Source organism: Herpailurus yagouaroundi, unplaced genomic scaffold (genome assembly GCF_014898765.1).
Source record: "Herpailurus yagouaroundi ecotype Mexico unplaced genomic scaffold, PumYag 219, whole genome shotgun sequence".
NCBI classification, from domain to species: Eukaryota; Metazoa; Chordata; class Mammalia; order Carnivora; family Felidae; genus Herpailurus; species Herpailurus yagouaroundi.
Window position 1 is genome coordinate 1,464,895 of NW_024412450.1, and position 11,213 is coordinate 1,476,107.

Sequence of the window (11,213 nt, forward strand, 5' to 3'; positions counted from 1 at the left end):
TTTCTTTCTTTCTTTCTTTCTTTCTTTCTTTCTTTCTTTCTTTCTTTTGCTTAAAAACATCCTACTGACAGTTCTAATGCATGGAGATAAGATGGTCAAAGGTGCATTCTGAAGGATGAAATAATAACCAAGGTTGTTTGAATCACTGAAAATAGTTGACATCTATTTTAAGATTCCTAGGAAACAAACTGAACAGTGATTACTTAGCCAGAGACAAGGACATGGGTGAAGTGAGCAAGGGACATCGCTTAGAGTCCTGCTGCACTCGACACTCACCTTCCTTCCAAGTGTCAGAGAGATACCCCTGTCTTTCTGTGTGCATGTTTCAGAGAAGGTTGATAAATGCAGAGCCTCTTTAAGCTGTCAACCCTTGTGACATTCTTATTCAATGACCTGTTACCCACATATTGGAATGATATTAGCACAGAACCTGGGCTGCATAATGAACAGAGAACATGACAACATTCCTTAGGATGAAATAAAAAAGGATTATAGTATGTGTTCAGTCACTGGGGTATATGTTTGATTGACACTGGCTCTGCTCACCACATTCCTAGCAGAGTTTACAGTGGGAAGCTGATTTCATAGATATCTACAACATCAGCAGAGCCCTTTAAGAAAGGGCTACCTATTCCCACAGTGCCGTGTCCTCTATCTTGGCCCTAGGGATTCCAGAGTCCCTCCAGTTTAATTGGTCATTGTGTCCAGAGAGGAAATAATGAACTCTATTCCCAACTGCACTGGCAGGGTAACACAGGCACACAGGTGGTTCACAAATGTTAAAGCTAGGGGGAAGATGCTAGACATGAAACTTAAACCACGAATAATGAGTTTAGAGATGTTTACTCAGGACAGCACAAGGCTAAATGAAGTTGTAGCCCAAATTCCGTTAAATGGTCTCATGGCCAAAGAGTGAGCCCACACTTAGTGTTTATGGAAAGAAGCGTTCCTATTGTTCCTTGAAATTTGTATGCATGTGTTTAGACCACACCTGCTAGGGATATGGAGCATAAATAACTATATCAAACAGATTCAACACATGTAAATTTTCATCTTGAAGTTTAAGGTTGGCATGAATTCACCAGGGCAGAGCTAGTAGAAATGATGGGGGATTGCAACAGAATAGATTTTGAGGATAAGTTGATTTCTGCAATTAATAATTTAATATGTGCCCACCTAAGATTTTGGAAAAATAAAGAAAACTGAAATTGCATTGAGCACCAGCTTAGATATACCCTAAAATCACTTGCTAGGATTTTACTATATTTATTTTCACTTATTTTTATTTTGTGTATAACACATTTTATGAATTATAAAATCATATATAGAGAATATAATCATTATTTATATTATAAGAGTTTCTTTTTTATTAAATATTAAACCAGCACAGTTGGCATATACTCTTATATGCATTTCAGGTGTATAATATAGTAATTCAATAATTCCATACATTACTAAGCACTCTGCAGGATCATTGTATTCTTTTTTTTTTTAATTTCTTTTAATGTTTACTTATTCTCGAGAGAGAGACAGAGACAGAGTGTGAATGGAGGAGGGCCAGAGAGAGAGGGAGACACAGAATCTGAAGCAGGCTCCAGGCTGTGAGCTGTCAGCACAGAGCCCGACGCGGGGCTCGAACTCACAGACTGCGAGATCACGACCTGAGCTGAAGTCGGACGCTTAACCGATTGAGCCACCCAGGTGCCCCAGGATCATTGTCTTCTTAATCCCCTTTTCCTATTTCATCCATCCTTCCCACCACCTCCCCCTGGTAACCAATAGGTTGGTCTCTATAGTTAAGAGGCTGCTTCTTGGTTTTCCTCTCTTTTTCCCCCCCTTAAATTCTTTTTTTTTTTTTTGTTTCTTAAATTCCACATATGAATGAAATCATATGGTATTTGTCTTTCTTAGACTGGCTTATTTCACTTAGCATTACACTCTCTAGCTCCATCCATGTCGTTGCAAATAACAAGATTTCTTTCTTTTTGATTCCTGAGTAATATTCCATTATATATAAATATCACTTCTTTCTCCATTCATTAGTTGACGGACACTTGTGCTGTATACATAGTTGGCTAGTGTTGATAATGCTGCTCTAAATACTGGGGTGCCTGTGCCCCTTCAAATCTGTATTTTTTTATCCTTTGGGTAAATACCAGGCAGAGCAATTGCTGAATTGTTGTGTAGTTCTATTTGTAACTTTCTGAGGAATGTCTGTACTGTTCCTCAGAGTGCCTGCACCAGTTTGCATTCCCACCAACAGTGCAAGAGGGTTCCCCTTTCTTCACATCCTCACCAACATTTATTGCTGCCTCAGTGGTTAATTTTAGCCATTCTGACAGATGTGGGGTGGTATCTCATCATGGTTTTGATTTGCATTTCCCTGATGATAAGTGATTTTGAGCATCTTTTCTTCTTAATTTGAAATTGTCAAATTGGTTTCCATACAACACCCAGTGCTCATCCCAAAAGGTGCTCTCCTCAATACCCATCACCCACCCTCTCCTCCCTCCCACCCCCCAATCAACCCTCAGTGTGTTCTCAGTTTTTAAAAGTCTCTTATGCTTTGGCTCTCTCCCACTTTAACCTCTTTTTTTTCTTCCCCTACCCCTATGGTCTTCTGTTAATTTTCTCAGGATCCACACAGGAGTGAAAACATATGGTATCTGTCTTTCTCTGCATGGCTTATTTCACTTAGCATCACACTCTCCAGTTCCATCCACGTTGCTACAAAATGCCGTATTTCATTCTTTCTCATTGCCATGTAGTATTCCATTGTGTATATAAACCACAATTTCTTTATCCATTCATCAGTTGATGGACATTTAGGCCGTTTCCATAATTTGGCTATGGTTGAAAGTGCTGCTATAAACATTGGGGTACAAGTGCCCCTATGCATCAGCACTCCTGTATCCCTTATGTAAATTCCTAGCAGTACTATTGCTGGGTCATAGGGTAGATCTATTTTTAATTTTTTGAGAAAGCTCCACACTGCTTTCCAGAGTGGCTGCACCAGTTTGCATTCCTACCAACAGTGCAAGAGGGTTCCCGTTTCTCCACATCCTCTCCAGCATCTATAGTCTCCTGTTGTTCATTTTAGCCACTCTGACTGGCGTGGGGTACTATCTGAGTGTGGTTTCGATTTGTATTTCCCTGATGAGGAGCGACGTTGAGCATCTTTTCATGTGCCTGTTGGCCATCTGGAAGTCTTCTTTAGAAAAGTGACTATTCATGTTTCCTGCCCATTTCTTCACTGGATTTTTTGTTTTTCAGGTATGGCATTTGGTGACTTTATAGATTTTGGATACAAGCCCTTTGCCCGATATGTCATTTGCAAATATCTTTGCCCATTCCGTTGGTTGCCTTTAGTTTTGTTGATTGTTTCCTTTGTAGTGCAGAAGCATTTTATCTTCATGAGGTCCCAATAGTTTATTTTTGCTTTTAATTCCCTTGCCTTTGGAGATGTGTCAAGTAAAAAATTGCTGCAGCTGAGGTCAGAGAGGTTCTTTCCTGCTTTCTCCTCTAGGGTTTTGATGGTTTCCTGTCTCACATTCAGGTCCTTCATCCATTTTGAGTTTATTTTTGTGAATGGTGTAAGAAAGTGGTCTAGTTTTATTCTTCTGCATGTTGCTGTCTAGTTCTGCCAGCACCATTTGTTAAAGAGACTGTCTTTTTTCCATTGTATATTCTTTCCTGCTTTGTCAAAGATTAGTTGGCCATACTGTTGTGGGTCTAGTTCTGGGGTTTCTATTCTATTCCATTGGTCTATGTTTTTGTGCCAATATCATGCTGTCTTGATGATTACATCTTTGTAGTAGAGGCTAAAGTTTGGGATTGTGATGCCTCCCACTTTGGGCTTCTTCTTCAATATTACTTTGGCTATTTGGGGTCTTTTGTGGTTCCATACAAATTTTAGGATTGCTTATTCTAGATTTGAGAAGACTGCTGGTGCAATTTTGATTGGGATTGCATTGAATGTGTAGATAGCTTTGGGTGGTATTGACATTTTGACAATATTTATTCTTCCAATCCATGAGCATGGAATGTTTTTTCCATTTCTTTCCATCTTCTTCAATTTCCTTCATAAGCTTTCTGTATTTTTCAGTATACAGATCTTTTACATCTTTGGTTAGGTTTATTCCTAGGTATTTTATGATTCTTCGTGCAATTGTGAATGAGGTCTGTTTATGTATTTGTTTTTCTTGCTTTATTATTATGTATAAAAATGCAACTGATTTCTGTTCATTGATTTTGTATCTTATGACTTTGCTGAATTCATGTATCCGTTCTAGTAGACTTTATGTTGTCTATCGGGTTTTCTATGTATAATATGTCATCTGCAAAAAGTGAAAGCTTGACTTCATCTTTGCCAATTTTGATGCCTTTGATTTCCTGTTGTTGTCTGATTGCTGATGCTAGAACTTCCAACACTATGTTAAACAACAGCGGTGAGAGTGGACATCCCTGTCGTGTTCCTGATCTCAGGGAGAAAGCTCTCAGGTTTTCCCCACTGAGGATGATATTAGCTGTGGGTTTTTCATAAATGGCTTTTATGATGTTTAAGTATGTTCCTTCTATCCCCACTTTCTTGAGGGTTTTTTATTACGAAACGTTGTTGAATTTTGTCACATGTTTTTCTGCAACAATTGAAAGGATCATATGGTTTTTTTCTTTTCTTTTATTAATGTGATGTATCACATTGATTGATTTGCAAATGTTGAACCAGCCCTGTAGCCCAGGAATGAATCCCACTTAATCATGGTGAATAATTCTTTTTATATGCTGTTGAATTCGATTTGCTAGTATCGTGTTGAGAATTTTTGCATTGATATTCATCAGGAATATTGGCCTGTAGTTCTCTTTTTTTGCTGGGTCTCTGTCTGGTTTGAGAATCAAAATAATGCTGGCTTCATAGGATGAGTCTGGAACTTATTCCTTTCCTTCTATTTTTTGGAACACTTGAGAAGGATAAGTATTATCTCTGCTTTAAATGTCTGATAGATTCCCCAGGGAAGCCATCTGTTACTGGACTCTTATTTGTTGGGAAATTTTTGATAACTGGTTGAATTTCTTCGCTGGTTATGGATCTGTTCAAGTTTTCTGTTTCTTCCTGTTTGAGTTTTGGAAGTGTGTGGGTGCTTTGGAATTTGTCCATTTCTTCCAGGTTGTCCAATTTGTTGGTATATAATTTTTCATAGTATTCCCTGATAATTGCTTGTATTTCTGAGGGATTGGTTGTAGTAATTCCATTTTCATTCATGATTTTATCTATTTGGGTCATCTTCCTTTTCTTTTTGAGAAGCCTGGCTATAGGTTTATCAATTTTGTTTATTTTTTCAAAAAACCAACTCTTGGTTTCATTGATCTGCTCTACAGTTTTTTTAGATTCTATATTGCTTATTTCTGCTCTGATCCTTAATATTTCTCTTCTTCTGCTGGGTTTGGGGTGTCTTTGCTGTTCTGCTTCTATTTCCTTTAGATGTGCTGTTAGATTTTGTATTTGGGATTTTTCTTGTTTGTTGATATAGTCCTGGATTGCAATGTATTTTCCTCTCAGGACTGCCTTCGCTGCATCCTAAAGCGTTTGGATTGTTGTAGTTTCATTTTCATTTGTTTCCATATATTTTAAAATTTCTTCTCTAATTGCCTGGTTGACCCGTTCATTCTTTAGTAGGGTGTTCTTTAACCCCCATGCTTTTGGAGGTTTTCCAGACTTTTTCCTGTGGTTGATTTCAAGCTTCATAGCACTGTGGCCTGAAAGTATGCATGGTATGATTTCAATTCTTGTATACTTATGAAGGGCTGTTTTGTGACCCAGTATGTGATCTATCTTGGAGAATGTTCCATGTGCACTCGAGAAGAAAGTATATTCTGTTGCTTTGGGATGCAGAATTCTAAATATATCTGTCAAGTCCATCTGATCCAATGTATTATTCAGGGGTCTTGTTTCTGTATTGATCCCGTGTCTAGATGATCTATCCATTGTTGTAAGTGGAGTATGAAAGTCCCCTGCAATTACCACATTCTTATCAATAAGGTTGCTTATGTTTGTGATTAACTGTTTTATATATTTGGGGGCTCCCATATTCAGTGCATAGACATTTATAATTGTTAGCTCTTCCTGATGGATAGACCCTCTAATGATTATCTAATGCCCTTCTTTGTCTCTTGATACAGCCTTTAATTTAAAGTCTAGTTTGTCTGATATAAGTATGGCTACTCCAGCTCTCTTTTGACTTCCAGTAACATGATAGATAGTTCTCCATCCCCTCAGTCTCAATCTGAAGGCGTCCTCAGGTCTTAAATGAATCTTTTGTAGATAGCAAATAGATGGGTCTCGTTTTTTTATCCATTCTGATACCCTGTGTCTTCTGGTTAGTGCATTTAGTCCTTTTACATTCAGTGTTATTATAGAAAGATATGGGTTTAGAGTCATTGTGATGTCCGTAGGTTTCATGCTTGTAGTGATGTCTCTGGTGCTTTGTGGTCCTTGATACATTTCACTCACAGAATCCCCCTTAGGATCTCTTTTAGGCCTGGTTTAGTGGTGATGAATTCCTTCAGTTTTTGTTTGTTTGGGAAGACCTTTATCTCTCCTTGTATTTTGAATGATAGGCTTGCTGGATAAAGGATTCTCGGCTGCATATTTTTTCTGTTAATCACATTGAACATTTCCTGCCATTCTTTTCTGGCCTGCCAAATTTCAGGAGATAGATCCGTCACTATTCTTATTGGTCTCCCTTTATATGTTAGAACATGTTTATCCCTAGATGCTTTCAGAATTTTCTCTTTTTCCTTGTATTTTGACAGTTTCACTATGATATGTCGTGCAGAAGATCGATTCAAGTTACATCTGAAGGGAGTTTTTTGTGCCTCTTGGATTTCAATGTCTTTTTCCTTCCCCAGATCAGGGAAGTTCTCAACTATGATTTGTTCAAGTCCACCTTCAGCCCCTTTCTCTCTCTTTTCCTCCTTTGAATCCCTATTATAAGGATATTGTTCCGTTTGATTGTATCACATAATTCTCTAATTCTACCCTCATACTCCTGGATTATTTTTTATTTCTCTTTTTATCATCTTCCTGTTTTTCCATAATTTTATCTTCTAATTCACCTATTCTCTCCTCTGCCTGTTCAATCTGAGCTGTGGTCGCCTCCATTTTATTTTGCACCTCATTTATAGCATTTTTTAGCTCCTCATGACCATATCTTATTTCCTTAATCTCTGTATCAATAGATTCTCTGCTCTCCTTTTTTTTTTTTAAATTTTTTTTTCAACGTTTATTTATTTTTGGGACAGAGAGAGACAGAGCATGAACGGGGGAGGGGCAGAGAGAGAGGGAGACACAGAATCGGAAACAGGCTCCAGGCTCTGAGCCATCAGCCCAGAGCCTGACGCGGGGCTCGAACTCTCGGACCGCGAGATTGTGACCTGGTGAAGTCGGACGATTAACCGACTGCGCCACCCAGGCGCCCCCTCTGCTCTCCTCTATACATTTTTCAAGCCCAGCGATTAATTTTATGGCTATTATTCTAAATTCTTGTTCTGTTATATTGCTTAAATCGTTTTTGATCAATTCGTTACCTGTCGCTACTTCCTGGAATTTTTTTAGAGGAGAATTCTTCCATTTCATCATTTTGGGTATTCCTTGGGGTGGCTCCCAACTGCAGGGCACTTCCCCTGTACTGTCCAGAGTAACTTGTGTTGGTGGGCAGGGCCACAGTCAGACCTGATGACTGTCCCCAGCCCACCGCTGGGGCCACAGTCAGACTGGTGTGTACCTTATCTTCCCTTCTTCCAGGGGCAGGACTCACTGTGGAGTGGTGTGGCCCCTGTCTGGGCTATTTGCACACTGCCAGATTTGTGGTGCTGTTTCAATGGTATCTGGGTATTAGCCATGGTCAATCAGCAAGGTACACAGGGGTGGGAGGGGCATGCTTAGCTCCCTTTGCCATTGGTGGTCCCCTGTGGGAGGGACCCTGCAGCACTGGGAGGGAGGCAGACCCATCAGAAGAATGGATCCACAGAAGCACGGTGTTGGGTGTTTGCGAGGTTCAAGCAAGTTCGGTGACAGAAACTGTATCCCTTTGGGATTTTGCTGGAGGATGGGAGAGGGAGATGGCACTTGCCAGCACCTTTGTTCCCTGCTGAGCTGAGCTCTGTATCTCGGGGCTCAACAACTCTCCCTCCCGGTGTCCTCTCGTGCTCCACATTCTCCAAGAGCAGAGATGTTGACTTTTAACATTCCAGATGTTAAGTTCCACTAGCTGTCAGAACTCACGGAGTCCAGTCCCTCCACTTTTGCAAACCAGACTCTGGGGCTCTGCCTTGCTGGGCAGGCTGCCCTTCCACTGCCCTGGCTCCCTCCTGCCAGTCTGTGTAGTGTGCACCGCCTCTCCACCCATCCTACCTTCTACTGTGGGCCTTTGTCTATGCTTGGTTGTGGAGAGTCCGTTCTGCTTGTCTTCTGGCAGTTTTCTGGGTATTTAGGCAGATATGGGTTGAATCTAAGTGATCAGCAGGAAGTGGTGAACCCAGCATCCTCTTACACCACCATCTTCAAACGGAAAATTCACTGTCTTCATGATTATAACATTGTAATACAGTATAGCTTGAAATATGGTATGGTGATGCCCCCTGCTTTCATTTTCTTTTTCAAGATTGCTTTGGCTATTCGGGGTCTTTTCTGGTTCCATACAAATTTTAGGATTATTTTAGCTCTGTGAAGAATGCTGGTGTTATTTTGATAGGGATTTCATTCAATATGTAGATTGCATTGGGTAGTATTGACATTTTCATAATATTTGTTCTTTCTATCCAGGAGCATGGAACCTTTTTCCATTTTTTTGCGTCTTCTTCAATTTCTTTCATAAGTTTTCTATAGTTTTCAGTGTACAGATTTTTCACCTCTTTTGTTAGATTTATTCCTAGGTATTTTATGTTTTTTTTTTTTTTTGTGCAACTGTAAATGGGATCAATTCCTTGGTTTCTCTTTCTGTTGTTTCATTGTTGGTGTATATAAATGCAAATGATTTCTGTGCATTGATTTTATATCCTGTAACTTTGTTGAATTCATGAATAAGTTCTAGCAGTTTTTTCATGGAATCTTTAGGGTTTTCCTTATAGATTATCATGCCATCCATGAAGAGTGAATGTTTGACCTCCTCCTGGCTGATTTGGATGCCTTTAATTTCTCTGTGTTGTCTGATTACAGAGGTGAAGATTTCCAATACTATGTTGAATAACAGTGGTGAGAGTGGACATCCCTGTCTCGTTCCTGACCTTAGGGGAAAAGCTCTCAGTTCTTCCCCATTGAGGATGATATTAGTGTTGGGTCATTCATATATGGCTTTTATGATCTCAAGGTATGCTCCTTCTATCCCTACTTTCTTGAGGGTATTAATCAAGAAAGTATGCTGTCAAATGCTTACTCTGCATCTATTGTAAGGATCATGTAGTTCTTGTCCTTTATTTTATTGTTGGGATGAATCACATTGATTGTGTTGTGGATATTGAACCAGCCCTGCATCCCAGGTATAAATCCCTCTTGGTCATGGTGAATAATATTTTTAATGTATTGTTGGATCCTGTTGGCTAATATCTTGTTGAGGATTTTTCATCCATGATCATCAGGAAAATTGGTCTATAGTTCTCCTTCTTAGTGGGGGCTCTGTCTGGTTTTGGAATCAAGGTAATGCTGGCTTCTTAGAGTTTGGAAGTTTTCCTTCCATTTCTATTTTTTGGAACACCTTCAAGAGAATGGGTGGTAACTCTTCCCTAAAATGTTTGGTAGAATTCCCCTGGAAAGCCATGTGGCCCTGGACTCTTTTTTTTTTTTTTCTTTTGGCAGATTTTTGATTACTAATCCTATTTCTTTATTCGTTATGGGTCTGTTCAAATTTTCTATATCTTCCTATTTCAGTTTTGGTAGTGTATATATTTCTAGGAATTTGTCCATTTCTTCAAGATTGCCTATTGTATTGGCATATAATTGCTCATAATATTCTCTTATGATTGTTTTCATTTTTGCTGTTTTGGTTGTGATCTCTCCTCTTTAATTCTTGATTTTATTTATTTGGTTTGTTTTCTTTTTCTTTTTGATCAAACTGCCTAGTGGTTTATCTATTTTGTTAATTCTTTCAAATAACCAGCTTCCGGTTTCATTGATCTGTTCTATTTTGTTTTGTTTTTTGGTTTTGGTAGCATTTATTTCTGATCTAATCTTTATTATTTCCTGTCCTCTGCTGGTTTGGCATTCTATTTTCTGTTCTTTTTCCAGCTCCTTAAAGCGTAAGGTTAGGTTGTGTATATGAGATCTTCCTTCTTTAGGAAGTCCTGGATTGCTATATAGTTTCCTCTTATGACCACCTTTTCTTCGTCCCAGAGGTTTTGGGTTGTGATGTTACCATTTTCATTGGCTTCCATATATTTTTAATTTCTTCAGTCTCCAAGTATTTGTTTCCTTTCCAATTTTTTTCTTCTGGTTGATTTTCAGTGTCATAGCATTGTGGTCTGAAAATATGCACAGTATGATCTCGATCTTTTTGTACTTATTCGGGCTGATTTGTGTCCCAGTATATGGTCTCTTCTGGAGAACATTTCATGTACAGTGGAGAAGAATGTATATTCTGCTTTAGGATGAAATGTTCTGAATATATCTGTTAAGTCCACATGGTCCACTGTGTAATTCAAAGCAATTGTTTTCTTGTGATTTTCTGTTTAGATGATCTGTTCTTTGCTGGAAGTGGGGTGTTGAATCTCCTACCATTATGGTATTATTATCAATGAGTTTCTTTATGTTTGTGATTAATTGATTTATACATTTGGCTTCTTTCACATTTGGAGAATAATGTTTACAATTGTTATGCCTTCTTGATAGATAACCCCTTAATTATGATATAATGCCCTTCTTCATCTCTTGTTACCATCTTTATTTTAAAGTCTAGATTGTCTGATATAAGTATGGCTACTCCGGTTTTCTTTTGTTGACCATTAGCATGATAGATGGTTCTCCATCCCCTTACATTCAATCTGAAAGTGTTTTTATGTCTAAAGTGGGTCTCTCGTAAACAGCATATAGATGGATCTTGTTTTCTCATCCATTCTGTTACCCTTTGTCTTTTGATTAGAGAATTTAGTCCATTGATTTTTAGAGTGAGTACTGAAGGACATGAATTTATTGCCATTATGTTTATTGTAGAGTTGGGGTTTCT